Consider the following 16,939-nt stretch of genomic DNA (forward strand, 5'->3'; position numbering starts at 1 on the left):
AATTCTTTGAGGGTGGTTTGGGGTGAAACTTGGACAATTTTTTTTGCCCTCTCACTGGGTAGGAAGGATATTTTGTATTTGTTGAAATAATTTCTTTTAACAAACCAAAAGGTTTTATGTCTGCTGGTCAGCCCTGATGTGCCAAAGACTCTAAAGGCATTTCCAAAGTCTCTACTGGTGCTCTGCCACAGGGAAATGGGTCACAAAGTTAGGAATCAGAAATATGAAAGAACATTTACACTTGAAGCCCACACTTCCCGTTCCTGTGATCTTTTTTGTGCCCTCCTTCTCCACACAGAGCCTCTAGGGTCCTCAAATTGAATGAAGTCTACTGGAAGAAGATGCCTGATAAGCAGGGTTCAGACTTTGTAAGTAGATAGAGACCCAAGGCCCCCTTTTCAAAACTGAAGTCTCTCAAGTTCTTCTGCGCTACTGCTGATTTCCTCTTGCCACCACTCATATGATTCAGGAGCAACTAGAGATTTTCTAAAACTGATCACCTATGAAAGAAATTGGGTTAGGAAGATAGAAGCCTTGTGGCAGGTATTTCCTTACTTTCACATCAATAAAAAAGAAATAAAAGGAATCCAGATTGGAAAAGAAGAAATAAAACTCTCACTGTTTTCAGATGACATGATGCTCTACATAGAAAACCCTAAAGACATCACCAGAAAATTACTAGAGCTGATCAATGAATATAGAAAAGTTGCAGGATATAAAATTAACACACAGAAACCTCTTGCATTCCTATACACTAACAATGAGAAAACAGAAAGAAAAATTAAGGAAACTATCCCATTCGCCATTGCAATAAAAAGAATAAAATACTTAGTAATAAATATACCTAAAGAAACCAAAGACCTATATATAGAAAACTATAAAACACTGATGAAAGAAATCAAAGAGGACACAAGTAGATGGAGAAATATACCACGTTCATGGATTGGAAGAATCAATATAGTGAAAATGAGTATATTACCCATAGCAATCTATAGATTCAATGCAATCCCTATGAAGCTACCAATGGTATTTTTTACAGAACTAGAACAAATAATTTCACGCTTTGTATGGAAATACGAAAAACTTCTAATAGCCAAAGCAATCTTGAGAAAAAAGAATGGAAATGAAGGAATCAACCTGCCTGACTTCAGACTATACTACAAAGCCACAGTCATCAAGACAGTATGGTACTGGCACAAAGACAGAAATATAGATCAATGGAACAAAATAGAAAGCCCAGAGATAAATCCACACACATATGGACACCTTATCTTTGACAAAGGAGGCAAGAATATACAACGGAGAAAAGACAATCTCTTTAACAAGTGGTGCTGGGTAAGCTGGTCAACCACTTGTACAAGAATGAAACTAGAACACTTTTTAACATCAAATACAAAAATCAACTCAAAATGGATTAAAGATCTAAGTGTAAAACCAGAAACTATAAAACTTCTAAAGGAAAACATAAGCAAACCACTCTGACATAAATCACAGCAGGATCCTCTATGACTCACCTCCCAGAGTAATGGAAATAAAAGCAAAAATAAACAAATGGGACCTAATTAAACTTAAAAAGCTTTTGCACAGCAAAGGAAACTATAAACAAGGTGAAAAAACAGTCTTCAGAATGGGAGAAAATAATAGCAAATGAAGCAACTGACAAATAATTAATCTCAAAAATATACAAGCAGCTCCTGCAGCTTAATTCCAAAAAATAAACGACCCAAACAAAAAAAATGGGCCACAGAACTAAATAGATATTTCCCCAAAGATGACATACAGATGGCTAACAAACATGAAAAGATGCTCAACATCACTCATGATTAGAGAAATGCAAATCAAAACCACAATGAGGTACCATCTCATGCTGGTCAAAATGGTTGCTATCAAAAAGTTGACCAACAATAAATGCTGGAGACGGTGTGGAGAAAAGGGAACTCTTTTACACTGTTGGTGGGAATGCAAACTAGTACAGCCACTCTGGAGAAGAGTGTGGAGATTCATTAAAAAACTGGAAATAGAACTGCCATACAAACTAACAATCCCACTTCTGGGCATACACACCAAGGAAACCAGAATTGAAAGAGAAACGTGTACCCTAATGTTCATTGCAGCATTGTTTACAATAGCCAGAACATGGAAGCAACTTAAATGTCCATTGGCAGACAAATGGATAAGAAAGCTGTGGTACATATACACAATGGAATATTACTCAGCTATTAAAAACAATGCATTTGGATCAGTTCTAATGAGGCGGATGAAACTGGAGCCTATTATACAGAGTGAAGTAAGCCAGAAAGAAAAACACCAATACAGTGTTTTAATGCAGATACATAGAATTTTGAAAGATGGTAATGATGACCCTATATGCAAGACAGCAAAAGAGGCACAAAATAAAGAAGACTTTTGGACTCTGTGGGAGAAGGCGAGGTTGGGATGATTGAGAGAATAGCATTGAAATGTATATATTACCATATGTGGAATAGTTCTCCAGTCCAGGTTTGACACATGAAACGGGGTGCTCAGAGCTGGTGCCCTGGGATGACCCTGAGGGATGGGATGGGGAGGGAGATGGGAGGAGAGGTTCAGGATGGGGAACATATGTATACCCATGGCTGATTCATGTCAATGTAATTAGCCTCCAATTAAAATAAATAAATTTAAAAAGTAAGTCTGTTAATCTATTTGCAATTGGGCCTCTTTCCCACTCTGCTTCTTATTACAATGAAGGAAAGATTTCTTGTGCTATCTAAGGCCAGTTTTTCTAGCTGTATTGTGGATCCTAGCCCTTTTCACATTACCAAAGACTTAACTTTTCCATTTTCCACCCATGCTTCTCTTCCATATCTTGTTCCCTACTGGATCATTATCTTCATGCTTCAAGCATGTTCTAGTGTCTTTCAGTCACACACACAAAAACATTTATCTCTATCCCACATTCCCCTTTGAAGCCCTTCTAGCTATTTCTCTTTTCCACTTAAAAGTAAAATTCTGAAAAGAATAGATACCAATTATATCCATGGATATAAAAAATGGACTATAAAACTCTTAGAGGAGAACACAGGCATAACACTCTCTGATATAAATCACAGCAGGATCCTCTATGACCCATCTCCCAGAATATTGGAAATAAAAGCAAAAATAAACAAATGGGACCTAAATAAACTTAAAAGCTTCTGCACAACAAAGGAAACTATAAGCAAGGTGAAAAGACAGCCTGCAGAATGGGAGAAAATAATAGCAAATGAAGCAACTTACAAAGGGCTAATTCAAAAATATACAAGCAACTCCTGCAACTCAATTCCAGAAAAATAAACGACCCAATCAAAAAATGGGCCAAAGAACTAAACAGACATTTCTCTAAAAAGACATACAGATGGCTAACAAACACAGGAAAAGATGCTCAACATCACTCATTCTCAGAGAAATGCAAATCAAAACCACAATGAGGTACCATTTCATGCCAGTCAGAATGGCTGCGATCCCCAAGTCTACAAGCAATAAGTGCTGGAGAGGTGTGGAGAAAAGGGAACCCTCTTATACTGTTGGTGGGAATGGAAACTATTATAGTCCCTATGGAGAACAGTGTGGAGATTCCTTAAAAAACTGGAAATAGAACTGCCTTATGATCCAGCAATCCCACTACTGGGCATACACACTGAGGAAACCAGAATTGAAAGAGACACGTGTACCCCAATGTTCATTGCAGCACTGTTTATAATAGCCAGGACATGGAAACAACCTAGATGTCCATCAGCAGATGAATGGATAAGAAAGCAGTGGTACATATATACAATAGAGTATTCCTCAGCCATTAAAAAGAATACATTTGAATCAGTTCTAATGAGGTGGATGAAACTGGAGCCTATTATACAGAGTGAAGTAAGCCAGAAAGAAAAACACCAGTACAGTATACTAACACATATATATGGAATTTAGAAAGATGGTAATGATAACCCTGTATGCGAGACAGCAAAAGAGACACAGATATATAGAACAGTATTTTGGACTCTGTGGGAGAGGGAGAGGGTGGTATAATTAGGGAGAATGGCATTGAAACATGTATAATATCATATAAGAATCGAATCGCCAGTCCAGGATCCATACATGATACAGGATGCTCGAGGTTGGTGCACTGGGATGACCCAGAGGGATGGTATGGGGAGGGAGGTGGGAGGGGGATTCAGGATGGGGAACACGTGTATACCCGTGGCAGATTCATGTTGATGTATGGCAAAAGCAATACAATATTGTAAAGTAATTAACCTTCAATTAAAACAAATAAATTTATATTGAAAAGAAATATATATTCTAGGAACTTTAAAAAATGGATATAAAAATTCCAATAGATTTTTTTTTTATCTTCAAATTACTTAAACTACTCAGCAAGTTTTTATCACTTCCTTCTTAACTATTAATTCTTTCAGCTCCCATGATGCTACCCTCTCTTGGCTTTCTTTCTATTTTACTCATTTTTTCCTGGGATCCTTTGATGACTCATCTTCCTTAAACATTGAATTTCCTTAGGGTGCTCATATGAGTCTGCTTCTCTTCTCTCTTTACCCTCCATGCATAACTGATGCTTTCTAGCCCCAAAGTTTCAAGCTCTATTTATATCTATTTCTTTATTAATTTCTATGTCTTTATCTATCTATCTATATATATATATTTATATATATCCAGCTTTGATTTTCTCCCTGAGATCCAAATTCATGTATCTGTCAACTTGCAATCTCATTATTGATGTCTTATTGACACTGCAAACAAAATCTATCCAAAATAGAACTCTTGATCCTCACCTTTAAACCTATTCCTCATAGTCTTCCTCATAACAGTAAATTGGACCAGTATCCACCCATTTGCTCAAGTCAAAAAATATAAAAGCCATCCTTAATTATTCTCTCTCCCTTATCTCCCACATTCAACCCATTAGTAACTCCTGTCAATTCTGCCACCAAATATAGAGTTCTAATCAGTTCACTTCTCTATATCCATTGCTATTATTGTCTCTCATCTGGATTACTTCATGATTTTACTTTTCCACTGCCCCAGTCAGATCCATTCTCAGGGCAACTGTGATGCAGATGTCACCTTCTTGCTTAACATATTTCAGAAGCATAGTACTGCATTAAAAATAAATTCCAACCCCCTTACCAAGGCCTACAACCTTGTCTTGGCCTACTTTTTAAACTTATTATCCCACTCTCTCCCTCATTTACTATGGTCCAATCTAACTGGACTCATGACATTTCAGACTATTTTCTCCATCAAACATTTGCTCTTATGCTTCCCATACTTGGAATCCTTTTCCTCCATATTCAGCATCATTGACTCCTTTTTATCCTACAAGTCTATATTTATATTTACCTCCTCAGAGTAAATGCTCCCCAGATAATGTATAAGTCTCAAATTCCCATCATTACTATATCCCACATCATTTTCCCCTGCATAGCACTTATTATAATATGTGCATTTATTATCATGCTTATTTATATATGTGTTTATTTTCCAATTATTACTACTAGACCATAAGCTATATATGAGCAAGGACATTTTCTCATTCAATGTTGTATGTATTAAATATCCCCAGAATTTAATACAGTGTCCAGGACATACAAAATGCTCAATAACCAATTTTTGAATAATGTCCAAGGTGCTATCTTCAAAAGTATCTGGATTCTTAGCAAAAGAATGGGGAGGGAGGTGGGAGGGGGGTTCAGGATGGGGAACACATGTACATCCATGGTGGATTCATATTGATGTGTGGCAAAACCAGTACAATATTGTAGAGTAATTAGCCTCCCAAAAAAGAAACAAACAAACAAAGAAAAACATCTGTCACCTAATACAATTGTTTCTCTATAGCAGTTAGGTTACTAACCATTTTTCACTATCCCAAATGCCTTGAGTGATTAAAGTATTTATTTCAAATGTACACAGAAAAATTCTGGTGAAGACAATTATCTTCAGTTCCTTATATTCAGAACTTTCATTTCAATATAAAGAGTCTTGCTTTTGACATCACAACAGCTCATTACCTGCCCTATCCTATTGTCCCAGTCACAGTTATCACTTTGATGAAGATTCTTTATTTCCTGTAAAGATAACACCACATCAGTGATTCCTAGATCCATTTGGTCTCACATATTAATCATACAAGCCCTACAACACATCCTTCCACGCTAATCCTGTTTTCTGGGAGGTTACAATGATTACTCAGCTCCAAGCTATAGTGGATGTTACACTTTATTGTGTTCTGTTTTCTGGCCTCTCTTGTCACATTATCCAGAGGTGAGCATATCTGAAATTGGTCTCACTGATGCATCATCAAGAGAGCTGTAGATGATGGGATGAGGTATTCAGTAGGAAGCACATATTTGACAGAGTGATGAGAGGTAACTTTCTCTTATAGAACAGAGGCTAGAAATGAATATAGCTGATTCTTATTAATGTTTGACAGAAAACTACCAAATTCTGTAAAGCAATTATCCTTCAATTAAAAAAATAAATAAAGTGGCAAAAAAAGAGATTGGAATGGGAGAAAAGCAGAGCAGGCAGTGGTCATGAAATCCAAGGAAGGAGATGGGCCAATAAATTTCCTTCAAGAATACACTAATTAGCCTAGACTTTGCCAACCAAAGAGTCAGAGAAGCTTAATAGTAGATTGGAAAATTTTGCAGTTTGAACCCAGGAAGTGGGGGGATTATTAGTCAGCAAGGTAACTTTGCTAGAACATGAATTTACAGAAAATGTACAAGTTTTGACAACCCTCATATACACAGACGTTTGCCCAAAGGCTCTCCAATCCATTAGCTCACTGATTCCTCCCAAACACCCTGGAAGGGTGTTGAAAATGATAGCTGTCTTATCATAGTAGGATATGCCTGGAATGCTCACATCGTTCAAATCTCATATCCTGATTAACCTTTAAATGAAACTAGGGTAGAAACAGTCCCAATAAATGACTGGCCAGTGTAGAACCATATGCTAATTAATTAGGGAAACATTTTGGATTAGCTTCACTTTAAAGATAGGCAGACAAATCTTGGAAATGTGACTTGATTTTCTTCAGGATGTTTATTCATTTAGTTAAATGTCACTCAGTCGTGTGCAACTCTTTGTGACATCATGGACTATAGCCGATCAGGTTCCTCTGTCCATGGATTACTCCAAGCAAGTATACTAGAGTGAGTAGCCATACTCTTCTCCAGGGGATCTTCCGGACCCTGGGATTGAACCGGGGTCTCCTGCATTGCAGGCAGATTCTTTACCATCTGAGCCAACACAGAAGCCCAAGCTTTACATTGCTGTCTCTGAAATTTGAATTCAGGACATTCAGATTATAAGAATGATGCGCTGTCTACTGTGCTAAAGAGGAAACTATGGATAGAGGTTTGTGACATTGTAGAGGAGGTGGTGACTAAAACCATTCCCAAGGAAAACAATGAACCAGCTGGATTTAGAAAAGGCAAAGGGACCAAGATCAAATTGCTGATATCCACTGAATCAAAGACAATGCAAAAAAAATTCCAGAAAAACTTTTACTTCTGCATCATTGACTATGCCAAAGCCTTTGATTGTGTGGATAACAACAAACTGTGAAAATATCTAAAGAGATGGGAATACCAGACCACCTCACCTGTCTACTGAGAAACCTGTATGCAGGTCAAGAAGCAACAGTCAGAACCTGACATGGAAAAATGGACTGCTACAAAATTGGGAAAGGAGTACATCAAAACTGTATATTTTCACCTTGCTTATTTAACTTATATGAAGAGCACATCATGCAAAATGCTGGGCTGGATGAAACACAAGCTGTAATCAAGATTTTTAAGGAAAAATATCAATAATATAAGATATGCAGATGACACCACCCTTATGGAAGAAAGTGAGGAGAAACTAGAGAAACTCTTGATCAAAGTGAAAAAGGAGAGTGGAAAAGTTGGCTTAAAACTCAACATTCAAAAAACTAAGATCATGGCATCTGGTCCCATCACTTCATGGCAAATAGATGAAGAAACGATGGAAACAGTGTGAGACTATTTTCTTGGGCTCCAAAATCACTGCAGATGGTAAGTGCAGCCATGAAATTAAAGACACTTTCTCCTTTGAAGAAAAGCTATGACCAACCTAGACAGCATATTAAAAACGGAGACATTACTTTGATTACAAAGTTCCAGCTAGTCAAAGCTCTGGTTTTTCCAGTAGTCATGTATGGATGTGAGAGTTGGACCATAAACAAAGCTGAGTACCAAAGAACTGATGCCTTTGAACTGTGGTGTTGGAGAAGACTCTTGAGAGTCCCTTGGACTGCAAGTAGATCAAACCAGTCAATTCTAATGGAAATCAACCCTGAATATTCATTAGAAGGACTGATGCTAAAGCTGAAGCTCCGATACTTTGGCCACCTGATATGAAGACCTGACTCATTTGAAAAGATACTGATGCTGGGAAAGATTGAAGGCAGGAGGAGAAGCGGACAAAGAGGATGAGGTTATTGGATGGCATCTCTGACTCTATGGACATGAGTTTGAGCAAGCTCCAGGAGTTGGTGATGGACAGGGGATCCTGGCATGCCACAGTATATGGTTTCACAAAGAGTCAGACACATCTGAGTGACTGAACTGAACTGAATTGAACTGAGGACATTGAAACAATCTAGATTTCCATCACCAGATGAATGGATAAATAAGTTGTGATATATATATATATATATATATATATATATATATATATATATATATACACAATGGAATATTACTGAGCCATAAAAAGGAATGGGTGTGAGTCAGTTGAACTTAGGTGGATGAGCCCAGAGCCTGTTATACAGACTAAGTCAGGAAGAGAAAAATAAATATCATACATTCACACACACACACACACACACACACACACACACACACGGAATCTAGAAAAATGGAACTGGTGTACCTATTTTCAGGGTAGGAGTAGAGATGAAGATATAGAGAACAACCTTGTGGACACAGTGGGGAAGGGAGAGAGTGGGGCAATTGGAGAGTAACATTGACTTATTTACACTACCATGTGTAAAATAGATGGCTAATGGGAAGTTGTTATATAATACAGGGAGTCCAACTCGGTCCTCTGTGATGACCTACAGGGGTAGGGTGGGAGGAAAGCTCAAAAGACAGGGAATATATATATTGGGTTGGTGCAAAAGTAATTTTGGTTTCAGACTGTGAATTTTAAATCATTATAACTAGGCTCAAATGCATCTTTAGTAATAAAAATAGGAACCATTTTTGGCAATGAGAAATATGATTGTTTACTCATTAGCATAAAAGTCCATGCTTTGGGGTTCAACAAACTCTTGGGAAGCGTTTTGTGCATCCTTCTGGTTGTGGAATTGTTTTCCTTGCAAAAAGTTGTTGAGATGCTTGAAGAAGAGGTAGCTGGTTGTTGAGAGGTCAGGTGAATATGGTTTTGAGGCAAAACTTCATAACCCAATTCATTCAACTTTTGAAGCATTGGTTGTGTAATGTGTAGTCAGGCTTTGTTATGGAGAACTGGACCCTTGTTCTGTTGACCAATGCCAGCTGTAGGTGTTACAGATTTTGGTGCCTCTCATCGATTTGCTGAGCATATTTCTTAGATGGAATTGTTTCACCAGGATTCAGAAAGCTGTAGTGGATCAGTCTGGCATCAGACCACCAAACAGTGATCATGACCTTTTTTTGGTGCAAGTTTGACTTTGCAAAGAGCTTTGGAGCTTCTTCTCAATCCAACCACTGAGCTGGCTATTGCTGCTTGTCATATAAAATCAACTTTTCATCACAATCCAATTAGAAATGGTTCATTATTGCATACAACAAGAGAAGATGACACTGCAAAACAATATATATTTTTTTAATTTTTGGTCAGCTCATGAGGCACCCACTTATCAAGCTTTTTCACCTTTCCAATTTGCTTCAAATCGCAAATGACCATAGAAAGGCCTTTGGCAACGTCTCATGTAGTAAGAGGATCCATTTTGATGATTGCTCTCAGTTAGCCTTTGTCAAGTTCCAATTGCCAGCCACTATTCTCCTCATCTTCAAAACTCTCATCTCCTTTGCAAAACTTCCTGAACCACCACTGCACTGGACATCGATTAGCTTATCTTGCAGCAAATGAATTGTTGATGTTGCCAGTTGTTTCTGCTGCCTTACAATCTATTTTAAATTCAAATAAGAAAGTCACTAGATTTTGCTTTATGTCTAATATAACTTACCTAGTCTAAAATAAATGTAAAATAAACAGCAAGTAGTGTCATTAACACAACACATAAAGCACTAAATGTGCATTAAAATGATGTATAACATAACCACACTTATTAAGAAGGTATTCAGGGCACTTCCCAGGTGGTCCAGCGGCTATGGCTCTGCACTCCCAATACAGGGGGCCCAGGTTTAATACCTAGTCAGAGAACTAGGTTCCATATACCACAACTAAATATCCCATATGCCAAGATCCAGCACAGCCAAGTAAATAAATATTATAAAAGAATGCATTCCAATATCAAATGGGAAATTTTAACAATGTAAAAACTGTAATTACATTTGCATCAAACATATATATACATACATATAGCCATATATATATATATATATATATATATATATATATATATATATATGGCTGATTTAAGTTGTATGAAATAAACCAACACAACATTGTAAAACTATTATCCCCCAATGTATATATATATATATATATATATATATATATATATATATATATATATATATATATATATATATAACTACCATTTGGAGAAATGAGTAAAAAAAAGAGAAATAAAGCCCAAAGTCAGTATAAGAAAAGAAATGGTAAAGATCAGTGAGGATAAGATTTAAAAAAAGGGATAGAAAAGATCAATGAAAACAAAACCAATATTTTGAAAAGAGAAAAAATTGATACATCTTTAACCATGCTGACCATGAACAAAAGAGAGAGGACCCAAAAAAGAAAAAAAAATCAGAAGAAGAAATGAAAGGGTAGAAATGAAAACCATCACTTGCTGTTGTTCAGTCATGCAGTCGTGTTTGACTCTTTGTGACCCCATGAACTGCACACCAGGCCTCCCTGTTCCTCACCATCTCCCAGAGTTTTCCCAAATTCATGTTCATTGCATCAGTGATGCCATCCAGCAATCTCAGGCTGTGACACCCTCTTCTCCTTCTGCCCTCGATCTTTCCCAGCATCAGGGACTTTTCCAATGAGTCTTCTGTTCACATCAGATGACCAGAATACTGCAGTTTCAGCTTCAGTATCAGTACTTCCAGTGAATATTCAGCGTTAATCTCCCTTAAGATTGTCTGGGTTAATCTCCTTATTGTCTAAGGGACTTTCAGGAGTCTTGTCCAGCACCACAGTTCAAAGGCATCAGTTCTTTGGTGTTCTGCCTCCTTTATGGCCCAGCTCTCACAACCATACACGACCACTGTGAAGACGATAGCCTTGACTATACAGACCTTTGTCAGCAGAGAAATGTTTCTGCTTTTCTTACTGTTCTAAGTTTGCTATCACTTTCCTGTCAGGAAGCCACGGTCTTCTGACTTCATGCCTGCAGTCACCATCTGCAGTGATATTGGAGCCCAAGGAGAGAAAATCTGTCACTGCTTCCACCTTTTCCCCTTCTATTTGCCATGCAGTAATGGAACTGGATGCCATGGTCTTAGTTTCATTTCTTTTTTAATACTTAGACTTAAGCCAGCTCTTTCATCCTCTTCCTTCACCCTCATTAAGAGGATCTTTAGTTCCTCTTTGTTTTCTGCCATTAGAGTGGTATCATCAGCATATCTGAGGTTTTTCAAGTTTTTCCTACCTATCTTGATTCCAGCTTGTAACTCATCCAGATGACATTTCTCATGATGTGCTCAGCATATAGGTTAAACAAACAGGGTGACAACAGACAGCCCTGCCATACTCCTTTCTCAGTCTTGAACCAATCAGTTGTTGCATACAGCGTTGTTTCTTCTTGACCTGCATACAGGTTTCTCAGGAGACAGGTAAGATGGTCTGGTATTCCCATCTCTCTAAGAGCTTTCCACAGTTTGTCATGATCTATAGAGTCAAAGGCTTTAGGGTAGTTGATGAAACAAAGATAGATTTTTTTTCTGAAATTCCCTTGCTTTCTCTATAATCCAGCGCACGTTGGCAGTTTGATCTCTGGCTCCTCTTCCTTTTCTAAACTCAGCTTGGACATCTGGAAATTCTTGGTTCACATAATGCTGAAGCCTAGCATGCAAAATTTTAAGCATGATCTTAAGATCTTGGGGGATGAGTGCAATTGTCCAGTGGTTAGTGGTCCACTTCGTGTATCACTGCCTTGTCATGATGAAGGGGCTTGCATAACTCAATGAAGCTATGAGCCATGCTGTGCAAGGCCATCCAAGATGGATGGGTCATAGCAGACAGTTCTGACAAAACGTGATCCACTGAAGGAGGGAATGACAAACCACCCCAGTATACTTGCCGTGAAAATCTCATGAACTGTATAAAAGGCAAAAAAAAAAAAAACCCCACAAACAAACAAACAACAACAACAACAAAACACTGCAGAGATACTAAATATCATAAGAGAATACTCTGAACAGTTATATGCCAACAAAATGGACAACCTAGTAAAAATGCACAAATTTCTACAAACAAATGATCTGCCAAGAATCAATGAAGGAAAAACAGTAATTTGAATAGATCAGTCACAAGCAGTGAATTTAAATTTGTAATAATAATAAAAACAAATCACAGCAGAAAACATTCAGGAATGGACAGCTTCACAGTAGAAATCTACCAAACATGTAAAGAAGAGTTAATACCTATCCTTCTCAAACTACTAAAAAAAAAAACAAAACTGGATAAGATGGAATGCTCTCAAATGCATTGCATGAAGCTATCATTACCTGATACCAAAAACAGACCAAGATAGTATTAAAAATAAATTTACAGACCAATATATTTTTATAAATTTATATGCAAAAAATCCTCAATAAAATGTTAACAAACCAAGTCAAACAACATATAAAAAGAATCATATACCATAATCAAGTTAGATTTATTCCACGAAGTCAAGCATGATTTAATATTCACAAATCACTCAGTGTGATGCACAACATTAAAAAAAGAAAGGATAAAAAACCCATGATCATCTCAATAATCGAAAATGTCAAATCCTTTCATGATAAAAATTCTCATAAAAGTTACAATATGGAAAAATCTTAACATAATAAAGGCCATTTATGACACATCTATATGTAACATCATTTTCAACAGTTAAAAGCTGAAAGCTTTTCCTGTGATTCAAAGGGCGCCTACTTGATCCATGTTTACCATGGTTTTGGAAGTTTTAGCCATAGAAATCAGAAAAGAAAAATTAATAAAAGACATTCAAATTGAAAGGAAGTTAATTTTTCACTATTTGCATATTACATAATATTACATTTAGAAAACCCTAATCTCTTAACCAATAAATTATTAGAACTAATAACTGAATTCAGTAAAATTGCAGGGTACAAGATTAATATGCTGAAAACTGTCACATTCTATACACTAAAAATAATGATGTATCATAAAGAGCATCAGTTCAGTTCAGTCACTCAATCATGTCCGACCCTTTGCGACCCCATGAATCGAAGCACGCCAGGCCTCCCTGTCCATCACCATCTCCTGGAGTTCACTCAGACTCACGTCCATCGAGTCCGTGATGCCATCCAGTCATCTCATCCTCTGTCGTCCCCTTCTCCTCCTGCCCCCAATCCCTCCCAGTATCAGAGTCTTTTCCAATGAGTCAACACTTCGCATGAGGTGGCCAAAGTACTGGAGCTTCAGCTTTAGCATCATTCCTTCCAAAGAAATCCCAGGGCTGATCTTCAGAATGGACTGGTTGGATCTCCTTGCAGTCCAAGGGACTCTCAAGAGTCATCTCCAACACCACAGTTCAAAAGCATCAATTCTTCAATGCTCAGCCTTCTTCACAGTCCAACTCTCACACCCATACATGACCACGGGAAAAACTATAGCCTTGAGTAGACAGACCTTAGTCGGCAAAGTAATGTCTTTGCTTTTGAATATGCTACCTAGGTTGGTCATAACTTTTCTTCCAAGGAGTAAGCGTCTTGTAATTTCATGGCTGCAGTCACCATCTGCAGTGATTTTGGAGCCCCCCAAAATAAAGTCTGACACTGTTTCCACTGTTTCCCCATCTATTTCCCATGAAGGGATGGGACCAGATGCCATGATCTTCGTTTTCTGAATGTTGAGCTTTAAGCCAACTTTTTCACTCTCCTCTTTCACTTTCATGAAGAGGCTTTTTAGCTCCTCTTCACTTTCTGCCATAAGGGTGGTGTCATCTTCATATCTGAGGTTATTGATATTTCTCCTGGCAATCTTGATTCCAGCATTTGTTTCTTCCAGTCCAGCGTTTCTCATGATGTACTCTGCATAGAAGTTAAATAAGTAGGGTGACAATATACAGCCTTGATGTACTCCTTTTCCTATTTGGAACCAGTCTGCTGTTCCCTGTCCAGTTCTACCTGTTGCTTCCTGACCTGCATACAGATTTCTCAAGAGGCAGGTTAGGTGGTCTGGTATTCCCATCTCTTTCAGTATTTTCCACAGTTTATTGTGATCCACACAGTCAAAGGCTTTGGCATAGTCAATAAAGCAGAAACGGATGTTTTTCTGGAACTCTCTTGCTTTTTCCATGATCCAGCGAATGTTGGCAATTTGATTTCTGGTTTTTCTGCCTTTTCTAAAACCAGCTTGCCCATCAGTGAGTTCACAGTTCATGTATTGCTGAAGCCTGGTTTGGAGAATTTTGAGCATTACTTTACTAGCATGTGAGATGAGTGCAATTATGCAGTAGTTTGAGCATTCTTTTGCATTGCCTTTCTTTGGGATTGGAATGAAAACTGACCTTTTCCAGTCCCGTGGCCACTGCTGAGTTTTCCAAATTTCTGGCATATTGAGTGCAGCACTTTCACAGCATCAACTTCCAGGATTTGAAATAGCTACACTGGAATTCCATCACCTCCACTAGCTTTGTTGTTAGTGATGCTTTCTAAGGCCCACTTGACTTCACATTCCAAGATGTCTGGCTCTAGATTAGTGATCACACCATCATGATTATCTGGGTCGTGAAGATCTTTTTTGTACAGTTCTTCTGTGTATTCTTGCCACCTCTTCTTAACATCTTCTGCTTCTGTTAGGTTCATACCATTTTTGTCCTTTATCGAGCCCATATTTGCATGAAGTGTTCTCTTGGTATCTTTAATTTTCTTGAAGAGATCTCTAGTCTTTCCGATTCTGTTGTTTTCCTCTATATAATCTTTTTAGAAATCACCTCAAAAAGAATAAAAATACCTGGTTAACCAAGGATATGAAAGATCTATACTCTGAAAGCTATAAAACATTGGCAAAGGAAATTAATGATGATTCCAACAAATGAAAATATACCTCTTGCTCTTTGAAAGAATTATTATCATTAAAATGGCTATACTACCAAAGTAATCTAAATTTAGTAAATTTTTTATTAAAAAACCCATGGCATTTTTCACAGAATTAGGACAAATTATCTATGGATTTACCAAAAGCAATCGTGGAATTACCAGAGTAATCTTGAGAAAAAAAAAAAAAAAACAAATCTGGATGTATCACATGCCAGACCTCAGACTATTCTACAAAGCTACAGTAATCAAAATAGTATGATATGGTACAAAACAGCCATATAGATCAAAGGAATACAATAGAGAGCCCAGAAATAAACCCATGTACCTATGATCAATTAATTTATGACAAAGACAGTGAGAATACAGAATGGAGTCTGTATTCACACTCAGTTCAATCAGTGTTACTTCGAAAATTGGAGAGCCACATATGACTACGTTGCCAACATTTATTAGATCATGGAGAGAGCAAAGGAATACCAGAAAAGCATCTACTTCTGCTTCATTGACTATGCTAAAGCTTTTGACTGCATGGATCACAATAAACTGGGAAATTATTAAAGAGATGGGAATACCAGATCACCATACATGTCTCCTGAGAAACCCGTCTGCAGGTCAAGAAGCAACAGTTAGAACCAGACATGGAATGATGGACTGGTTCAAAATTTGGAAAGGAGTATGAAATGGCTGTATATATGTCATCTTGCTTATTTAACTTATATGCAGAGTACATCATGTGAAATGCTGGGCTGCACGAATCACAAACTGGAATCAAGGTTGCTAGAAGAAATATCAGCAATCTCAGATATGCAGATTATACCAGTCTAACGGCAGAAAACAAAGAGGAACTAAAGAGACTTTTGAAGGTGAAAGTGGAGAGTGATAAAGCTGACTTAAAACTCAACATTCAAAAAGTGAAGATCATGGCATCTGCTCCCATCACCTCATGGTAAATAAAAGGGGAAAAATTGGAAGCAGTGGCCAATTTTAATTTTCCTGGCCTCCAAAACTACTGCAATAAGTGACTGCAGCCATGAAATTAAAAGATGCTTACTCCTTGGAAGGAAAGATATGACAAACCTAGACACAGTATTAAATATCAAAGACATCACTTTGCCACCAAAGTCCATATATTCCAAGCTATAGTGCTTCCAGTTATCATGTACAAATGTGAGAGTTGGACCATAAAGAAAGCTGAGTGCTGAAGAATTGATGCTTTCAAATCGTGGTGCTGGAGAAGACTCTTGAGAGTCCCTTGGACGTCAAGGAGATCAAACCAGTTAATTCTAAAGGAAACTAATCCTGAATATTCTTTGGAAGGACTGATGCTGAAGCTCCAATACTTTGGTCACTTGATCCGAAGAGCTGACTCATTGGAAATGATCTTGATACTGGGAAAGATTGAAGGCAAAAAGAGAAGAGAGTGGCAGAGGATGAAATGGTTATATAACATCACTTACTCAATGGACATGGATTTGAGCAAACTCCAGGAG

The sequence above is a fragment of the Capra hircus genome (assembly GCF_001704415.2).
Source record: "Capra hircus breed San Clemente chromosome X unlocalized genomic scaffold, ASM170441v1, whole genome shotgun sequence".
Taxonomy (NCBI): domain Eukaryota; kingdom Metazoa; phylum Chordata; class Mammalia; order Artiodactyla; family Bovidae; genus Capra; species Capra hircus.